The sequence below is a fragment of the Mesocricetus auratus genome, unplaced genomic scaffold (assembly GCF_017639785.1).
Source record: "Mesocricetus auratus isolate SY011 unplaced genomic scaffold, BCM_Maur_2.0 Super-Scaffold_100004, whole genome shotgun sequence".
In the NCBI taxonomy this organism is placed as follows: domain Eukaryota; kingdom Metazoa; phylum Chordata; class Mammalia; order Rodentia; family Cricetidae; genus Mesocricetus; species Mesocricetus auratus.
Window position 1 is genome coordinate 5,064,346 of NW_024429189.1, and position 20,739 is coordinate 5,085,084.

Sequence of the window (20,739 nt, forward strand, 5' to 3'; positions counted from 1 at the left end):
ATTAATCTCAGAGTGTTCAATTCGATTCCATTGGTCTACCTGTCTATTTTTGTGCCAATACCAAGCTGTTTTCAGGACTACAGATCTATATAATAGAGCTTGAAGTCAGGATTGATGATGCATCCAGATGTTGCTTTATTGAGCAGGGTTGTCTTGGCTAACCTGGGTCATTTGTTTTGCCATATAAAGTTGAGAATTGTTCTTTGAAGGTCTGTGAAGAATTGTGCTGGGATTTTGATGGGGATTGCATTGAGTCTGCAGATTGCTTTTGGCAGAATTGCCATTTTTGCTATGTTGATCCTACCTATCCAAGAGCATCGGAGACCTTTCCATTTTCTGGTGTCTTCTTTAATTTCTTCCTTTAAAGACTCAAAGTTCTTATGATACAGGTCTTTCACTTGTTTAGTTCGTGTTACCCCAAGGTATTTTATCTTGTGTGTGGCAATTGTTAAGGGTGATGTTTCTCTGATTTCTTTCTCAGACCTCTTATCTTCTGTATAATAGGGCTACTGATTTTCTTGATTTGATCTTGTATCCTGCCTCTTTGCTGAAGGTGTTAATCAACTGTAAGAGTTCCCTGGTAGAGTTCTTTGTGTCACTTATGTAAACTATCATATCATCTGCCAATAGTGAAAGTTTTACCTCTTCCTTTCCAATTTGTATCCCCTTGATCTCCTTTTGTTATCTTATGTCTCTAGCTAGAACTTCGAGTACAATATTGAAGAGGTTTGGGGAGAGTGGGGACAGCCTTGCCTTGTTCCTGATTTCAGTGAAATCTCCTTGAGTTTGTGTATATTTAGTTTAATGTTGGCTGTTGGTTTACTGTATATAGCTTTTATCATTTTTAGGTATGTTCCTGTTATCCCAGATCTCTCCAAGAATTTTACCATGAAGGCGTGTTGGATTTTGTCAAAGATTTTTTCTACATCTAGTGAGATGGTCATGTGCTTTTTGTTCCTCAGCTTGTTTATATGGTGGATAACATTGATGGATTTTCATATGTTGAACCAACCCTGCATCCTTGGAATGAAGCCTACTTGATCATGGGTGAGGTTTCTGATGTGTTCTTGGACCCGATTTGCCGGTATTTTATTGAGTGTTTTTGCATCATGAGGGAATTTGGTCTGAAGTTCTCTTTCTTAATTGTGTCTTTGTGTGGCTTGGGTATCAATGTTATTGAAGCCTCGTAAAAACAGTTTGGCAAAGACCCTTCTGCTTCTATTGCATGGAATACTTTGAGGAGAATTGGTATAAACTGTTCTTTGAATTTCTGGTAGAATTCTTCACTGAAGCCATCTGGCCCTAGGCTTTTTTTTTTTTTTTTTGGGGTGGGAGAATTTGATGTCTGCTCTTATTTCCTTAGGTGTTATAGGTCTATTTAAATTGCTTATCTTCTCTTGTTTTAATTTTGGCAGGTGATATTTATCCAGGAAGTCTTCCATTTCCTTTAGATTTTCAAATTTTGTGGAGTACATGTTTTCAAAGTATGACCTGATGATGCTCTTGATCTCCTCAGTGTCTGTTGCTATCTCCACCTTTTCATTTCTGATTTTGTTAATTTGCATGTTCACATTCTGCCATTTAGTGAGTTTGGATAAAGGTTTGTCTATCTTGTTGATTTTCTCAGAGAACCAACTCTTTGTCACATTGATTATTTGTATTGTTTTCCTAGTTTCTGCTTTATTGATTTCAGCCCTCAATTTGATTATTTCCTGGCTTCTACTCCTCCTGGGTGAGTTGGCTTCTTTGTGTTCTAGAGCTTCCAGCTGTGCTTTTAGTTCTCTAGTATAACTATTCTCCAGTTTCTTCCTGTGGGCACTTAGTGCTAGGAACTTTCCTCTTAGCACTGCTTTCAAAGTGTTCCATAAGTTTGGGTATGTTGTGTCTCCATTCTCATTGAATTCTAGGAAGTCTTTAATTTCTTTTTTATTTCTTCTTTGACCCAGGCATGGTGCAATAGCACGTTACTCAATTTCCATGAGTTTGTAGGTTTACTGCAGTTTGCGTTGTTGTTGTACTCTAACTTTAAGGCATGGTGGTCTGATATGATACATGGAGTTATTCCAACTTTTTTGTACCTGCTGAGGTTTGCTATGTTGCCAACTATGTGGTCAATTTTTGAGAAGGTTCCATTTGGCGCTGAGAAGAAGGTATACTCTTTTGTGTTTGGATGGAATGTTCTATAGATGTCTGTCAAACCCAATTGGGTCATACCCTCTTTTAGTTCCTTTGTTTCATTGTTAAGTTTCTGTCTTGTAGTCCTGTCTAGTGGTGACAGTGGGGCGTTGAAATCTCCCACTATTAGTGTGTGAGGTTTTATGTGTGGTTTGAGTTTTAGTAATGTTTCTTTTACGAATGTGGCTGCCTTTGTATTTGGGGCATAGATGCTCAGAATCGAGACTTCATCTTGGTGGATTGTTCCTGTGATGAATATGAAATGACCTCCTTCATCTCTTTTGATTGATTTCAGTTTAAAGTCTAGTTTGTTAGATATTCGCATTGCTACCCCTGCTTGTTTCTTGGGTCCATTTGATTGGAAAATCTTTTCCCAACCCTTAGCTTTGAGGTAATGTCTGTCTTTGAGGCTGAGGTATATTTCTTGTATGCAGCAGAAGGATGGGATCTGTTTTCAAATCCATTCTGTCAGCCTGTGCCTTTTTATCGGCGAATTAAGACCATTAATATTGAGGGATATTTGTGACCTTTGATTGCTGGTTCTTGTTTGTTTTGGAATGGTTGTTCTTGGTTGAATTGTATGTGGATTTCCAGCCCTTTTATCTTTTCGGCATTGGTAAAGTGGGCTTATCTATTTCCTATGTTTTTCTGGTTGAAGTTACCATCTTTGGACTGGCGTTTTCCTTCCAGAATTTCTGTAGGGCTGGGTTAGTGGATACATATTGTTTAAATCTGCTTTCGTCATGGAATATGTTCTTTTCTCCATCTATAGTGATTGAAAGCTTTGCTGGTTATAGTATTCTGGGCTGGCATCGATGGTCTCTTAGTGTTGATAGAATATCTATCCAGGACCTTCTGGCTTTCAGAGTTTCCATGGAGAAGGTGTAATTCTTATAGGGTTTTCTATATGTTATTTGACTTTTTCCTTAGCTGCTGTAAGTATTCTTTCTTTATTTTATATGCTTGTGGTCTTGATTATTATATGTCGAGGGGACTATTTTTGTGATCCCCTCTATATTCTGTAAACTTCCTGTACCTTCATTATCATGTCTTTCTTTAGGTTGGGAAAGTTTTCTTCTATGATTTTGTTGTATATGTTTTCTGTCCCTTTGAGTTGGGTTTCTTCACCTTCTTCTATACCTATTATTCTTAAGTTTGGTCTTTTCAGGGTGTCCCATATTTCTTGGATAATTTTTGTTAGGGATTTGTTGGACTTCAGATTTTCTTTGATTGATGAATCTATTTCTCTTAGTGTGTCTTCAACACATGAGATTCTCTCTTCCATCTCTTGTATTCTGTTGGTTATGCTTGCATGTGTAGTACCTGTCCATTTCTCCAGTTTTTTCTTTTTCCAGCATTCCTTCAGACTGTGTTGTTTTATTGTCTCCATGCCAACTTTCAATCCTTTCATTGTTTGAATTGTTTCTTGTAATTTTTGCTTCGTGTTTTCCTCCTTTTCTTCGATTTTTTGGAGGTTTTGGTAAGCTTTTTCTTCCATTTCTTTAAGGGATTTTCTCACATCCTCTTCGAGGGCCTCTGTCATTTTCATGAAGAAGGTCATTCCCTTCTGCTTCATCTGCATTGTTGTGTTCAGGTCTTACTCGTGCAGAATCTCGAGTCTCTGGTGGTGTCATAATTGTTTTTCTGTTGCTGGGTGTGTTCTCATAAAGCCTTTTCCCCTTCACTTCTTCCAGTGGGTGTAGAAAGAGTCTCTTTATCTTCTGGTAGATAGGTGACCAGGGTTCCCTTTCGGTGGGTGCAAGCAAATCCAATTGTCTCTGGCCTCTGCTCTTTGCCCTCTGCCCTGTGTCCCTGAGTTTGTGTGAAAGTGGAGCTGCACTCATTGCAGGCTCCTGGTTGCTTGGAAGTCCTTGGCGGGGGCGGGGTTGGGGTAGGGGGTGGGGGGTCTCTGATTTCTCTCTAAGCCCATTTATCTTCTTATTTAGGAGAGATACTATTTTTCTGAGTTAATCTTGCATCCTGTTACTTTGCTGAAGGTGTTTATCAGCTGTAGGAGTTCCTTGGTAGAATTCTTTGTGTCTCTTATGTAGAGTATCCCATTGTCTACATATAGTGAAAATTTGACTTCTTCCTTTCTAAATTGTATCCCTTGATCTCCTTTTGTTGTCTCACTGCTCTAGCTAGAACTTCAAGTACAATATTGAAGAGATATGGAGTGGACAACCTTGTCTTGGTCCTTATTTTAGAGGAATCACATTGGGTTTCTCTCCTTTTAGTATGATGTTGGCTTTTGGCTTGCTATATACTGCCTTTATTATGTTCAGGTACATTCCTGTTATCCCTGATTTCTCCAAGACCTTTGTCATGAAGGGATGTTGGATTTTGTCAAAGGCTTTTTCAGCATCTAGTGAGATGATCATGTGTTTTTTATTTTTCAGATTCCTTACATGATGAGTTACATTGATGGGTTTTCATATGTTGAACCATCCCTGTATCTCTGGGATGAAGCCTACTTGATTGTGGTGGACGATTTTTTCTGATGTGTTCTTGGTTTCAATTTGCCTGTGTTTTATTGAGTATTTTTCATCAATGTTTCTGAGGGTTATTGGTCTATGGTTCTCTTTCTTAGTTGTGTCTTTGTGTGGTTTGGGTACCATGGTAATTATAGCCTCATAAAAAAGAGTTTGGTAATGAACCTTTTGCTTCGATTATGTGGGGTATTTTGAGGAGTATTGGTATTATCTCTTCTTTGAATTTTGGTAGAATTCTGCACTGAAAATTTCTGATCCTGGGTTTTTTGGGGGGAGATTTTTGATAACTGCTTCTATTTCACTAGGGGTTATAGGTCTATTTAAATTTCAGTCTGCTCTTGAGTTTGTTAGGTGACACCTATTCAAAAATTCCTTATTTCTTTTAAGTTTTCCAATTTTGTGGAGTACAAGTTTTCTATGTATGACTGATGATTTTCTGAATTTCCCCTGTTTCCATTGTTATGTCCTCTTTTCATTTCTGATTTTGTTAATTTTCATGTTTTCTCTCTGCCTTTTGGTTAATTTGGATAACGGTTTGTGTATCTTATTGATTTTCTCAAAGAACCAAGTCTTTGTATTATTGATTCTTTGTTTTCTTTGTTTGTACTTTATCGATTTCAGCCCCCAATTTGATTATTTCGTGGTGTCTATACCTCTTGAGTGAGTTTGCTTCTTCTTGTTCCAGAACTTTCAGGTGTGCTGTTAGTCTCTACTGTGTCTATTCTACAGTTTCTTCATGTGGGCACCTAGTGCTATGAACTTTCCTCTTAGCACTGCTTTCAAAGCATCCCATAAGTTTGGGTGTGTTATGCTGTCTTTTCATTAAATTCTAGGAAGTCTTTTATTTCTTAATTTGTTTCTTCCTTGTTGCAGGTGTGATACAATTGGGCATTGTTCAATTTCCATGATTTTGTAGGGTTTCTTCAATTTCTGTTGTTTCTGAATTCTAACTTAAAATTAAGATGATCCTATAATATACAGGGGGTTATTCCAATATTTTTGTATCTGTTGATGTTTTTGCCTAGAATATGGTTGATATTAGAGAAGGTTCCATCTGGTGCTGAAAAGAAGGCATATTCTTTTGTGTTTGGATGAAATGTTTTATAGATGTCTGCTAAAACCAATTGGGTCATAACATCTGTTTGTTACTTTATTTCTTTTTAAAATTGTCTCTGGTAGTCCTGTCCAGTGGTGAGAGTGGTGTGTTGATGTCACACACTATAAGTGTGTGGGGTTTTGTGTGTGATCTGTGATTTAGTAATGCTTCTTTTACAAATGTGGCTGCATTATACTTGGGGTGTAGATGTTCATAACTGAGACTTCATCTTGATGGACTTTTCCTGTGATGGATATGAAATGACCTTCTTCATCTCTTTTGATTAATTTATTCTGAAGTCTAATTTGTTAGATATTAGAATAGCTAAACCAGTTTCTTTCTTAGGTCCATATGATTGGAAAATCTTTTCCTAACCCTTTACTCTGAGGTAATGCCTGTGTTTGATGTTGAGGTGTGTTTCTTGTATGTAGCAGAAGGATGTATTCTGTCTTCATATCCATTCTGTTAGCTTGTGTCTTTTTATAGGCGAGTTAAGACCATTGTGATTGAGAGATATTAGTGACCTTGATTGCTGATTCCTGTTAGTTTTGAATTTGTTTTTTTTTGTTGGTATTGTGTGTGGATTTCCCCCTTTTTTCTTTTGACTTTTGGCAAAGTGGGATTATCTATTCCCTATGTTTTTGTGAATTTAGTTAAGTTCCTTGAGTTGGAGTTTTCCTTCCAGAACTTTTTGAAGGGCTGGATTTGTGGATATGTATTTTATAATCTATTTTTTCTATGGAATATCTTGTTTTCTCTATCAATTGTCATTGAAAGTTTTTCTGGGTAGAGTAGTCTGGGCTGGCATCTGTGGTCTCATAATGTTCATAGAACATCTATCCAGGACCTTTTGGTTTTCAGAGTTTTCATTTGACAATTCAAGTGTAATTCTGATAGGTCTGCCTTTATATGTTTCTTTGCCTCTTTCCTTTGGTGCTCTTAATATTATTTCTTTATTTTCTATGCTTGGTGTTTTGATTATTATGAGTCAAGGGGGCTTTTTTGGTCCAGTCTATTTGGTGTTCTGTGAGCTTCTTGTCTTTTCATAGGCATGTCTTTCTTTAGGTTGGGAATGTTTTCTTCTATCATTTTGTTGAATATGTTTTCTGCATCTTTTAGTTGGGCTTCTTTGCCTCCTTCTATACCCATTCTATACCTTATTATTGTTACTATTCTTAGGTTTGGTCTTTTCCCACTCTCCCTCATATCCTGGATATTTTTTGTTAAATATGTGTTGGACCTAAGCTTTTCTTTGGTTGATGAATCTATTTCCCTTAGTGTATCTTTAACACCTGAGAATCTGTCTTCCATTTCTTGTATTCTATTGGTTATGCTTGCATATGTAGTTCCTGATCATTTACCCATATTTTCTATTTCCAGTATTCTCTGAGTTTGTGTTTTGTTTATTTCTTCTACTTTAGTTTTCAAATCTTAAACTGTTTGAATTATTTCTTTCACCTGTTTGGTTGTTTTTTTCTTGTCTTTCTTTGCTTTCTTTAAAAGATTTGTTGATTTCTTACAATTTTTTTGGTTTGTCTTTCCCTCCATTTCTTTGATTTTTTGTTGGCTTTTCTTCCATTCCTTAATGGATTTTCTCATTTCCTCTTTAAGGGCAATTCAGGTCAATTGTCTCTGTGGGTTTCTCCATCATGATCTTGACCCCTCTTTCTTATATCATCCTTACCTCTCCTCGACTGGACTCCAGAGGTGCGTCTTGTTGCTTGGATGTGAATCTTTGCATCTGCTTCCATCAGTTACTTGATGACCGTTAGGGTAGTCACCATCTGATTACTGAATAAAGTCAATTTAGGTACCCTCTTTTTTTTGGTTTTTATGAGACAGAGTTTTTCTGTATTGTTTTGGAGGCTGTCAGTCCAGCCCGGCCTGGAACTCACAGAGATCTGCCTGCCTCTGCCTCCCGAGTGCTGGGATTAAAGGTGTGTGCCACCACCGCCTGGCTGGTACCCTCTTTAGTATTGCTAGGGATCTTAACTGAGGTCATCTTTGCAAATTCCTGGGACATTTCCTAGCATCAGATTTCTCCCTCACCCCTTAATCTCTCCTCTATTGAGATATTTCTTTTCTTGCTCTCTCACCCCATCACTCTCCCAATTCAAGCATCCTATTCCTCATGTTCTCATTCCCCTTCCCCTCCCCTTTACTCTTCCACCCCCAGTTTACCTAGGAAAGACATCTATTTCTCTCTTCCAGGGTGATCCATGTACTTCTCTTAGGATCCTTCTTGTTCCATAGCTTCTATGGAGCTGTGGAGTGTGGTCTGGTTATCCTTCGTTTTACATTTACTATCCACCCAGCCAGTGAGCACGCAAGTTGGCAGGCCTTGCCACCAACACCCCACATTGGAACCTCTAATCTGCAAGTTCTACTGCACCCCTGAACCCCAATCATCTACCCTTCAGCATCAGTGGCTCCTGCAGACACAGACACACCTGAGCCAATTCAATGAAGTACAGTGCCTGATCTCTCACCTAGTAATGTTTCCTTTACAAATGTGGGTGCTCATGTATTTCAGGTGTAGATGTTCAGAACTGAGACTTAATCTTGATGATTTTCCCTCTGATTTATATGAAATGGCTCCATCTCTTTTGATTTATTATTCTGAAGTCTATTTTGTTAGAGATTAGGACAGCTACACTGGTTTATTTCCAATGTACATTTGACTGGAAACTCTTTTCCCAGCTCTTTACTCTGAGGCAATGCTTGTTTTTGAAGTTGGCATGTATTTCTTATATATATCAGAAGGATAGATCCTGTTTTTGTATCCATTCTGTTAGCCTGTATCTTTGAATTAGTCAATCAATTCCATTGTTATTAAGAGATATTAATGACTAGTGATTGTTAATTCCTGTTAATTTTTTTTGGTTTTGGTGGTGGTGGTCATAGTGTTGTTTCCTTTCTTTGGGTTTTGCTCTTGAGAGACGTTTTATTGCCTGTGTTTTTGTGGATGTAGTTTAGGTCCTTAGGTTGGAGTTTTACTTCTAGTATCTTCTGTAGTGTCAGATTTTTTCATAGGTATTTGATGGGTGATATTCTTCTTCATGCTGTGAAGATATGTTTATCTTATTAGTTGATGAATAAATGCTGACTGACCAGAGCCAGAAAAGGACAGTGCTGGGAAGAGGAAGGCAGAGAGGAGCTTCCAGGGAGATGCCATATAGTCACTGAACGAGTAACATGGTGGAATATTACAGGTACCCCTCAGCATTGTAACAATATGGTTTAATAGTAATGGGCCATCCAGGCAGATGTCTTTGCTCTTGACTGCATAATATTCCCCCTCTTGTCTCCAACCTCCTTCCTGATCTCAACTAGGCTTTCTATCTCAACATGGGATCCTTTTGTGTTTTCTGGCAAAGAACCAGGTGTCTTAGTAGCCATATGAATGATGATCTCAGGGAAACTGAGCTGAGTATATTTGTGTAGCAGCTGTGTTCATTTCTTTTCAAGGATCAACTAAGGTCCTTCAAGATTCCCCTGGATTCTGTGCTAGTGAAAATCCTAAGTGGGCATATTTCAGCTTGGGATCCTGTCATTTTTGAGGTGTCTTTGAAGTCACATTTGGTGATCCAGGGCGTCTGTGCAGGTTGTTTGAAATGTCTTGGTATGTTCCAGGAGTGACTTGCAGCACAGAGGGGCAGTACAGAGCTGTGGCCATGTGAGTTCTGAGACTGCTGCCTGAGTCCCATGCATTGGGAAGACAGATTGTACTGGTCTAATTTTCCAGGCACAGGATGTGCCCTGGGAATTTCAGAAAATCTCCCCAATTAGAGTCATTTTCCTCTCCTGTATTCTAGGAAACCCATCAGATGAATTTTGTTCAATCAGTGTCTGGATGGCTTCCCCAAAATAGCCTGATTTCATTCAAGCCTATAAGTTCTCACATCAATACTTCTGTCTATTCATAGAGATTTCTGAAGAAATCCAATGGGGCTCATTTCTGCCCTCAGGGTTGAAACACTACATAGGCATCTATTTCCTAGTAACCAAAAATCTTCCTCGGGCCTAATACAGGGATAACTTTAAACATAATGATAATTCTCAAGGGTTTCTGGGTTTGAGTTCAGAGTGGGTTCCTTCTTCCTGTCTTATTTAGCCTAGTTTCAAATAGGGACAATTGCTGAAATCTTTGGGTGTATGATTTGTATGCTCTGGTCCCTTTTTCTCCTAAACGATCACGTGACCACTCCTGAATCCTAGGTCCATGTTCAGTCTCCACTCAAACATCCCTATGTCTTCCTTCTCTTTCCTCTCTGTCTGCCATTGTTGTGGTCATTCTCTGGACAGACTTCTAGAAGGACTCCCTTAAAGCTTGGAACTCTTATCCAAAGCTGAGTATGTGGTATTATTCTGATAGCAAGTCTGGGCCCTGGTATGTGGTGCCCAGATTTCTACTGAGCACCCTTTTGCATAAAACATGTTCCATTCTAATCAGACATGTCTGAGGTTCTGAAGTCATAGGCCAGTGCCTATATGATAGAAGGAAAAGAAAGAAATAGCTGAAGAGAATGCCAATGTGTAGATTTGGGTAGTGCTGATGGGAGAGAGAAACTCACACCTTTTCCCTGTCTTCCCTTTAACTATTGTAAAGCTTGTTGAGAAAACCCAAACATGTCAAAAATAGTCAAGTGAGTATTTCTTGAGAGACTAGTTTCAGTCACATGCTGGGCAAAGCAGCTGTCATGGTTCAGTGTCCTTCTCTGTCTAAAGGTCACCCATGAAAAGTTGATCTTGACCTCTACTTTCTGCCACCTCCAAGCTCTTTTTTTTTATTTTCCAGTTTAAATTTAGATAAGAAACGAGGTTGCTTCACAAGTCAGTTCCAGGTTCCTCTCCCATTCCCTCCCCTCCTCCCGTGCCCTCCCCCCCAACTCCCCCCTTATCCCCTCATTCTCCCAGGGAGGGTGAGGCCCTCCATGGGGGTGTCCATAGTCTGTCATTTCATATAGGGCAGGGCCTAGACCCTTCCCCAAGAGTTCAGGGTGAGAGTGCACCTCACATTGTTCCATGGGAGTCCAAAGTCCGTGTGTATACTTGGGATGGGTACTGATCTGCTGCCCAAGGCTCAATAGATTCCCTAGGCCTCCTCACTGACACCCAGATTCAGGGGGTCTTGATCAGTCCCATGCTGGATTCCCAGGCTTATGCCTGGGATTCAAGAGTTAACCTTTGTCTGGTCAGCTGTTTCTGGGGGTTAAATCAGCCCAGTCTTAATCCCTTTGATCATCAGTCCTCCCTCTCTGTTACTGGCTTTCTTGAGTTCAGCTCAGTACTTAACCAAGAGAGTCTGCCTCTTCTTCCATCAGCCACTAAATGAAGTTTCTGTTTCCCAGACTCTCTGGCCATAGGATTGTAGGCTGGCACTCCCCAGATCTATGTCTAAAATCCATATATGAGAGAGTACATGCCATGTTTCTCTTTTTGTGACTGGGTTACCTCACTCAGGATGGTTTCTTCTAGTGTCATCCATTTGCCTGCGAATCTCATGATTCCATTATTTTTTCTGCTGAATAGTACTCCATTGTGTAGATGTGCCAAATTTTCTCTATCCACTCTTCGGGTGAGGAACATCTAGGTTGCTTCCAAGTTCTGGCTATTACAAATAAAGCTGCTATGAACATAGTGGAACAGACATCTTTGTTGTATGAATGGGCATCTTTTGGATATATGCCTCAGAGTGGAGTTGCTGGGTCTTGTGGTAGGTTTATTCCCATTTTTCTGAGGAATCTCCATACTGATTTCCAAAGTGGCTGAACCAGTTGGCACTCCCACCAGCAATGGAGGAGTGTCCACCTTTCACCACATCCTCTCCAGCATAAATTGTCATTGGTGTTTTTGATTTTAGCCATTCTGACAGGAGTGAGATGGTATCTCAGAGTTGTTTTGATTTGCATTTCCCGGATGGCTAAGGATGTTGAGCACTTTCTCAAGTGCCTCTCAGCCATTTTAGACTCCTCTATTGAAAACTCTCTATTTAGTTCTGCAGCCCACTTTTTTTTATCATTTTTTATTTTAATTTTAAATAGCTTGTTTTACATGTCAATCCCAGTTCCCTCTCCCTCCCCTCCTCCCGCACTCCTCTTCCCCCCTCCCTCCCACCCTATTGCCAAATCCTTCCACATAGGGGATGTCTAGAGTCTGTCATTTTACTCTTGGTAGGGTCAAGGCACTCCCCTAAGAGTCCAGGCTGAGAGAGCATCTCTCTTTGTGCTATAGGCACATGAAGACAGTTTGTATACCAGGGATAGACACTGATCCACAGCTCAGGGCCCCATAGGTTGCCCAGGCCTTCTCACTGACACTCACATTTGGGGGGTCCAGATCAGTCCCATGCTGGCCTCTCCACTGTCGGTCTGGTGTCCAATAGCACTCCCCTGTTCAGATCAGCTGTCTCTGCTGGTTTTGCCAGCCCATTCTTTGCCAATTTGCTCATCACTCCTCTCTCTCTGTCACTGGGTTCCTTGGGTTCAGTTCAGTGCTTAGTTGTGTGTTTGCCTCTGCTTCCATCAGTCACAGGATGAAGGCTCCCGGATGGTTATAGACATCAAGTTCATTATCAGGAATGGGCATTCGAGGTGGTCCCTCCACTATTGCTTAGCTTGCCAATTGATGCTATACCTTTAGATCACTCGAGGTCACTCTGGTGCCTGATCTGTCTTCGATCCTATGATTCCCTCTTCCCCCTATTCTACCCCCACCCCCTCAACTTCCTGTTCCCCCATGACCAACTCCCTTCCTCTTTTCCCCCTCTATTCTTCCCAGGTCCCACTCCCCCCCACCCCTCGCCGTGTTCCCCATCCATTCAGAGGATCTTGTCTCCATCCTCTTCTCTTGGGTACTATGCATATATGCATGTCTTTTAGGTTCTTTCCTGTTTCCCAGACTCTCTATCTGTGGAAGTGCAGACTGGCACTATCCTGATCCATATCTAGAATCCATATATGAGTGAGTACATACCATATTTGTCTTTTTGCGTCTGGGTTACCTCACTCAGGATGGTTTCTTCCAGTGCTATCCATTTCCCTGCGAATTTCAAGATTCCATTGTTTTTTTCTGCTGAGTAATACTCCATTGTGTAAATGTACCACATTTTCTCTATCCACTCTTCAGTTGAGGGGCATCTAGGTTGCTTCCAGGTTCTGGCTATTACAAACAATGCTGCTATGAACATAGTGGAGCAGATGCCCTTGTTGTATGAACCTGCCTCATTTGGATAAATGCCTAAGAGTGGAATTGCTGGGTCTAGTGGTAGATTAATTCCCATTTTCCTGAGGAATCTCCATACAGATTTCCAAAGAGGCTGTATGAGTCGGCATTCCCACCAGCAGTGGAGGAGTGTTCCTCTCTCTCCACATCCTCTCCAGCATAAATTGTCTTCGGTGTTTTTGATTCTAGCCATTCTGACAGGAGTAAGATGGTATCTCAGAGTTGTTTTGATTTGCATTTCCCTGATGGCTAAGGATGTTGAGCACTTTCTTAAGTGTGTCTTGGCCATTTTAGCCTCCTCTACTGAGAATTCTCTATTTAGCTCTGTACCCCACCTTTCAAGTGGATCCTTTGGTGTTTTGGAGACTTGTTTCTTGAGTTCTTTGTAAATTTTGGAGATTAGCCCTCTGTCAGATGTAGGGTTAGTGAATATCTTTTCCCATTCTGTGGCCTGCCTTTTTGTCTTTTTGACTGTGTCCTTTGCCTTACAGAAGCTTTTTAGTTTCAGAAGGTCCCATTTGTTAATTGTCGATCTCAGTGCCTGTGCCACTGGTGTTATGTTTAGGAAGTGGTCTCCTGTACCAACTCGTTGAAGAGTATCTCCCACTTTCTCTTCTAAAAGTTTCAGTGTGGCTGGATGTATGTTGAGATCTTTGATCCATTTGGACTTAAGTTTTGTACAAGGCGATAAACATGGATCTATCTGCAGTCTTCGGCATACCAGTACCCAGTTATGCCAGCACCGTTTGTTGAAGATGCTTTCTTTTTTCCACTGTACAGTTTTAGCTTCTTTGTCAAAAATCAGGTGTTCATAGGTGTGTGGGTTAAAATTAGGGCTTTCGATTCGGTTCCATTGGTCTACCTGCCTATTTTTGTGCCAATACCAAGCTGTTTTCAGGACTATAGCTCTATAATAGAGCTTGAAGTCAGGTATGGTGATGCCTCCTGAAGTTCCTTTATTGTATAGGGATGTTTTGGCTATCCTGGGCCTTTTGTTTTTCCATATAAAGTTGATTAATGTTCTTTCCAGGTCCTTGAAGAATTGTGATGGAATTTTGATAGGGATTGCATTGAATCTGTAGACTGCTTTTGGCAAGATTGCCATTTTTATTATGTTGATCCTACCAATCCAAGAGCATGGGAGATCTTTCCATTTTCTGGTATCTTCTTTGATTTCTTTCTTCAAAGACACAAAGTTCTTGATATACAGGTCTTTCACTTCCTTGGTTAACATTATCCCCAGATATTTGATGCTGTTTTTGGCTATTGTAAAAGGTGATGTTTCTCTGATTTTTTTCTCAGTCACTTCATCATCTGTATATACTAGGGCCACTGATTTTTTTGAGTTTACCTTGTATCCTGCCACATTGCTGAAGGTGTTTATCAGCTCTAGGAGTGACCTTGTGGAGTTTTTTGGATCACTTATGTAAACTATCATATCATCTGCAAATAATGAAAGTTTGACTTCTTCTTTACCTCTTTGTATCCCCTTTATCTCCTTTTGTTGTCTTATTGCTGTAGCTAGAACTTCAAGTACAATATTGAAGAGATATGGAGAGAGTGGACAGCCTTGTCTTGTTCCTGATTTTAGAGGAATTGCTTTGAGTTTCTCTCCATTTAGTTTGATGTTAGCTGTTGGTTTACTGTATATTGCTTTTATTATATTCAGGTACGTTCCTGTTATCCCTGATCTCTCTAGGACCTTTATCATGAAGGTGTGCTGGATTTTGTCAAAGGCTTTTTCATCATCTAGTGAGATGATCATGTGGTTTTTCTTTCGGGGTTTGTTAATATGGTGGATTACATTGATAGATTTTCTAATGTTGAACCATCCCTGCATTCCTGGAATGAAGCCTACTTGATCATGGTGGATGATTTTTCTGATGTGTTCTTGAATCCGGTTTGCAAGTATTTTATTGAGTATTTTTGCATCAATGTTCATGAGGGAAATTGGTCTATAGTTCTCTTTCTTAGTTGTGTCTTTGTGTGGCTTGGGTATCAAGGTAATTGTAGCCTCTTAGAAAGAGTTTGGCAGTGAGCCTCCTGCTTCTATTGTGTGGAATACTTTGACGAGTATTGGAATGAGCTCTTCTTTGAATTTCTGGTAGAATTCTGCACTGAAGCCATCTGGGCCTGGGCTTTTTTTGTTTGGGAGACTTTTGATGACTGCTTCTATTTCATTAGGGGTTATAGGTCTGTTTAGATTATTTATCTGTTCTTGATTTAGTTTTGGCAAGTGATATCTATCCAGGAAATTGTCCATTTCCTTTAAATTTTCAAATTTTGTGGAGTACAGATTTTCAAAGTATGCCCTGATGATTCTCTTGATTTCCTCAGAGTCCGTTGTTATGTCCCCTTTTTCATCCCTGATTTTGTTAATTAGCATGTTCTCTCTCTGTCTTTTGGTTAGTTTGGACAGAGGTTTGTCTATTTTGTTGATTTTCTCAAAGAACCAACTCTTTGTTTCATTGATTCTTCTCAGTGTTTTCCTGGTTTCTACTTGATTGATTTCAGCCCTCAATTTGATTATTTCCTGGCGTCTGCTCCTCCTGGGGGAGTTTGCTTCTTTTTGTTCTAGAACATTCAGCTGTGCTATTAATTCTCTAGTATGACTATTCTCCAGTTTTTTCATGTGGGCACTTAGTGCTATAAACTTTCCTCTCAGCACTGCTTTCAAAGTGTCCCATAAGTTTGTGTATGTTGTGTCTTCATTCTCATTGAAATTGAGGAAGTCTTTAATTTCTTTTTTATTTGTTCCTTTACCCAGGGATGGTGCAATTGTGCATTGTTCAATCTCCATGAGTTTGTAGGGTTTCTGCGATTTGTGTTATTGTTGAATTCTAATGTTAATGCATGGTGGTCTGATAAGATGCAGGGAGTTATTCCAATTTTTTTGTATCTGTGGAGATTTGCTATGTTTCCTATTATGTGGTTAATTTTAGAGAAGGTTCCATGTGGTGCCGAGAAGAAGGTATATCCCTTTGTATTTGGATGGAATGTTCTATAGATGTCTGTTAAACCCAGTTGGGTCATAACTTCTATTAATTCTTTTGTTTCTTTGTTAAGTTTCTGTCTGGAGGTCCTGTCTAGCGGTGAGAGCGGAGTGTTGAAGTCTCCTGCTATTAGTGTGTGAGATTTTATGTGCATTTTGAGCTTTAGTAATGTTTCTTTCACGAATGTAGGTGCCTTTGTATTTGGGGCGTAGATGTTTAAAATCGAGACTTCGTCTTGATGTATTTTTCCTTTGATGAATATGAAGTGCCCTTCTTCATCTCTTTTGATTGATTTTAATTTGAAGTCTAATTTGTTAGATATTAGGATTGCTACGCCCGCTTGTTTCTTGGGGCCGTTTGATTGGAAGATCTTTTCCCAGCCCTTTACTCTGAGATAACGTCTGTCTTTGTTGTTGAGATGTGTTTCTTGTATGCAGCAGAAGGAAGGGTTCTGTCTTCGTATCCATTCTGCTAGTCTGTGTCTTTTTATAGGCAAGTTGAGGCCGTTGACATTGAGGGATATTAATGACCATTGATTGGTGATCCTTGTTTGCGCTTGATTTATTGTTAGTGCAGTTATTTTGTGTTGTTTCTCCTCCCTTTTTCTTTTAGTGTTTTGTAAAGTATGATTATATATTGCCTGTGTCTTTGTGAATGTAGTTATCTTCCTTGGCTCTAGGTTTTCCTTCTAGCATTTTCTGTAGAGCTGGATTCATGGATACGTATTGTTTAAATCTGGCTTTGTCATGGAATATTTTGTTTTCTCCATCTATGGTAATTGAGAGCTTTGCTGGATATAGCAGTCTGGGCTGGCATCCTTGTTCCCTTAGCGTTTGTAGGACATCTGACCATGATCTTCTGGCTTTCATTGTTTCCATTGAGAAGTCAGGTGTAATTCGGATAGGTCTGCCTTTGTATGTTACTTGGCCTTTTTCTTTAGCTGTTCTTAATATTTTCTCTTTGCTCTGTAGGTTTGATGTTTTGATTATTATATGGCGAGGTGACTTCTTTTTCTGTCAAGCCTATTTGGTGTTCTGTAAGATTCTTGTACTTTCATAGGCATATCTTTCTTTAGGTTAGGGAAGTTTTCTTCTATGATTTTGTTGAATATGTTTTCTGTACCTTTAAGTTGAAGTTCTTCACCTTCTTCTATACCTATTATTCTCAGGTTTGGCTTCTTCATGGTGCCCCATATTTCTTGGATATTTTGTGTTAAGGATTTGTTGGTTTTGAAATTTTCTTTGGTTGACGACTCTATATCCTCTAATGAGTCTTCAACACCTGAGATTCTCTCTTCTATCTCTTGTATTCTATTGGTGATACTTGCATCTGTAGTTCCAGACCGTTTACCGAGCTTTTCTATTTCCAGCATCCCTTCATTCTGTGTTTTCTTTATCGTTTCTATTTCAGCTTTCAATCCTTCAACTGTTTGAGCTGTTTCCTTAATTTTCTTGGTTGTTTTTTCTTGGTGCTCTTTAGATTCTTTGAGAGATTTGTTTATTTCTTGAATTTTTCCCCCATTTCATGGATTTTTTTGTTTGTTTTTTCTTCTATTTCTTTAAGGGATTTCCTCGTTTCTTCTTTGAGGCTCTCCATCATCTTCATGAAATAATTTTTAAGGTCTGTCTCCTCTTCTTCATCTATGTAGTGCTTTTCGGGACTTGCTGGTGTTGGATCCCTGGATTCTGGTGGGGTCATGTTGGTGTTTCTATTGCTGAGTGATCTCTTATTCTGTCTTCTTCCCATCTCTTCTTCCAGTGGGTGCTGGTGGGGTCTTTCTGTCTCCACTGGTCTCCTACCTTACTGCGGGCTGAAGCTGGGGATGCTGAAGCTGGACTCGCTGGGGTTGGGGTCTTGGAGGAGCTGATGTCTTTCCTGTGTGGGCGGCTCTTCTGAAGCTGGGCTCCCTGGAGTTGGGCTCTTGGAGGGGCTGATCTCTTTCCTGAAGCTGGGATCGCTGGGTTGGGGTCTTGGAGGGGCTGATCTCTTTCCTGTGTGGGTGGGTCTTCTGGATGCCGGGAGTAGCCCAGAAGATCACGGGGGGATGGGTGATGGGCAGGCGGTCCCTGCTGGAGACCCAATCTCACCTGAAGCTGGGCTCCCTGGGTTGGGGTCTTGGAGGGGCTGATCTGTTTCCTGTGTGGGCGGCTCTTCTGGCAGCTCGGGGCGGCCCTGAAGATGGAGGGGGATGGGTGATGGGCGGGCTTCCCAGCCGGAGACCCAATCTCACCTGAAGCTGGGCTCGCTGGGTTGGGGTCTTGGAGGGGCTGATCTCTTTCCTGTGTGGGCAGCTCTTCTGGAAGCCGGGAGCGGCCCCGAAGATGGAGGGGGATGGGTGATGGGCGGGCGGTCCCAGCCGGACACCCAATCTCACCTGAAGCTGGGCTCGCTCGCAGCCCACTTTTTAATAGGGTCCTTTGGTGTTTTGGAGACTTGCTTCTTGAGTTCTTTGTAAATTTTGGAGATCAACCCTCTGTCAGATGTGGGATTAGTGAATATTTTTTCCCATTCTGTGGGCTGCCTTTTTGTCTTGCTGACTGTGTCCTTTGCCTTACAGAAGCTTCTCAGTTTCAGTAGGTCCCATTTATTAATTGTTGATCTCACTGTCTGTGCTACAGGTATTATGTTCAGGAAGCAGTCTCCTGTACCAATTTGTTCAAGGGTACCACCCACTTTCTCTTCTAAGAGGTTCAGTGTGGCTGGATTTATGTTGAGGTCTTTGATCCATTTGGACTTAAGTTTTGTGCATGGCCATAAACATGGATCGATAGGCATTATTCTACATGGCAGCCTCCAGTTATGCCAGCACCATTTGTTGAAGATGCTTTCTTTATTCCATTGTATATTTTTAGCTTCTTTGTCAAAGATCAGATGTTCGTACGTGTGTGGGTTAATACCTGGGTTTTCAATTCGATTCCATTGGCCTACCTGTCTATTTTTGTGCCAATACCAAGCTGTTTTCAGGACTATAGCTCTGTAATGGAGCTTGAGGTCAGGGATGGTGATGCCTCCGGACATTGCCTTGTTGAACAGGGTTGTTTTGGCTATCCTGAGTCTTTTGTTTTTCCATACAAAATTGATTATTGTTCTTTCAATGTCTGTGAAGAATTGTGCTGGGATTTTAATGGGGATTGCATTGAATCTGTAGATTGCTTTTGGCAGGATTGCCATTTTTACTACATTGATCCTACCTATCCAAGAGCATGGGAGATCTTTCCATTTTCTGAGGGCTTCTTTAATTTCTTTCGTTAAAGATTCAAAGTTCTTACGATACAGGTCTTTCACTTGTTTGGTTAGTGTTACCTCAAGGTATTTTATGTTGTTCGTGGCAATTGTAAAGGGTGATGTTTCTCTGATTTCTCTTTCAGCCCTTTTATCATCTGTATATAGTAGGGCTACTGATTTTCTTGAGTTGATCTTGTAGCCTGCCACTTTGCTGAAGGTGTTAATCAGCTGTAAGAGTTCCCTGGTAGAGTTCTTTGGGTCATTGATGTAAACTATCATATCGTCTGCAAACAGTGAAAGTTTGACCTCTTCCTTCCCAATTTGTATCCCCTTGCTCGCCCTTTGTTGTCGTATGGCAATAGCTAGAACTTCAAGTACCATGTTGAAAAGGTATGGAGAGAGTGGACAGCCTTGTTTTGTTCCTGATTTTAGAGGAATTGCATTGAGTTTCTGTCCATTTAGTTTGATGTTGGCTGTTGGTTTACTGTATATAGCTTTTATTATGTTTAAGTATGTCCCTGTTATCCCAGATCTCTCCAAGACTTGTATCATGAAGGGGTGTTGGATTTTGTCAAAGGCTTTTTCAGCATCTAGTGAGATGATCATGTGATTTTTGTTTTTCAGCTTGTTTATATGGTGGATTACGTTGATGGATTTTTGTCTGTTGAACCATACCCGTATCCCTGGGATGAAACCTACTTGATCAGGGTGAATGATTGTTTTGATGTGTTCTTGGATCCGATTTGCCAGTATTTTATTGAGTATTTTTGCATCAATGTTCATGAGGGATATTGGTCTGAAGTTCTCTTTCTTAGTTGTATCTTTGTGTGGCTTGGGGATCAAGGTTATTGAAGCCTCATAGAAAGAGTTTGGCAAAGACCCTTCTGCTTCTATTGTGTGGAACACTTTGAGAAGAATTGGTATCAGCTGTTCTTTGAATTTCTGGTAGAATTCTGCACTGAGGCCATCTGGACCTGGACTTTTTTTGGTTGGGAGACTTTTGATGACAGCTTCTCTTTCCATAGGGGTTATAGGTCTATTTAAATTGCTTATCTGTTCTTGATTTAGTTTTGGCAAATGATAGCTGTCCAGGAAGTCATCCATTTCCTTTAAATTTTCGAATTTTGTGGAGTACAGGTTTTCAAAGTATGACCTAATGATTCTCTGGATTTCCTCAGAGTCTGTTGTTATGTCCCCCTTTCCATTTCTGATTTTGTTAATTTGCGTGTTCACTCTCTGCTGTTTGGTAAGTTTGGACAAAGATTTGTCTATCTTGTTGATTTTCTCAAAGAACCAAATCTTCGTTGCATTGATTCTTTGTATTGTTTTTCTGGTTTCTACTTTATTGATTTCAGCCCTCAATTTGATTATTTCCTGGCGTCTACTCCTCCTGGGGGAGTTTGCTTCTTTGTGTTCTAGAGCTTTCAGCTGTGATGTTAATTCTCTGGTATAACTGTTCTCCTGTTTCTTCATGTGAGCACTTAGTGCTATGAACTTCCCCCGTAGCACTGCTTTCAAAGGTCACCCATGCAAA